The sequence below is a fragment of the Triticum aestivum genome, chromosome 2A (genome assembly GCF_018294505.1).
Source record: "Triticum aestivum cultivar Chinese Spring chromosome 2A, IWGSC CS RefSeq v2.1, whole genome shotgun sequence".
Classification (NCBI taxonomy): domain Eukaryota; kingdom Viridiplantae; phylum Streptophyta; class Magnoliopsida; order Poales; family Poaceae; genus Triticum; species Triticum aestivum.
In genome coordinates this window covers 2,736,812-2,737,319 of record NC_057797.1, presented here as the reverse complement: position 1 = coordinate 2,737,319, position 508 = coordinate 2,736,812, and positions in this window count along the sequence as shown.

Here is a 508-nt window from a genome sequence, read left to right as displayed (position 1 = left end):
TAATGCCCTCTAGACTGACTGTTGAAAACATTGGTCTATGCCTCAAGGGGGCATTTTAAAATAATTTTTTCAAAATTTTCTTGCATACACATGTTTTGCACATGTGGGTGACCATGTACAAGAAAATTTGGGTGATTTGGAGGTGGTGGAAAAATTCACGTCTTTTTAAAAACTGGCTTAAGTTAGACCAAATGGTCCCTCCGGGAATGCGGGCATTTTTTCGACCACCTCCAAATCACCTCAGTTTTTGCACACATGATCTCTTCCACAAACAAAACTAGGTTTCCAAGTTTTTGTATTTTTTTGAATTTTTTTGAATTTATAATGCCCTCTAGACTGTCTGCTGAAAACATCGGTCTATGCCTCAAGGGAGCATTGTAAAATAATTTTTTTGAAAATTTTGTTGCATACACAGATTTTGCACATGTGGATCACCATGTACACGAAAATTTGGGTGATTTGGAGGTGGTGGAAAAATTCACGTTTTTTTCAAAAACTGGCTTAAGTT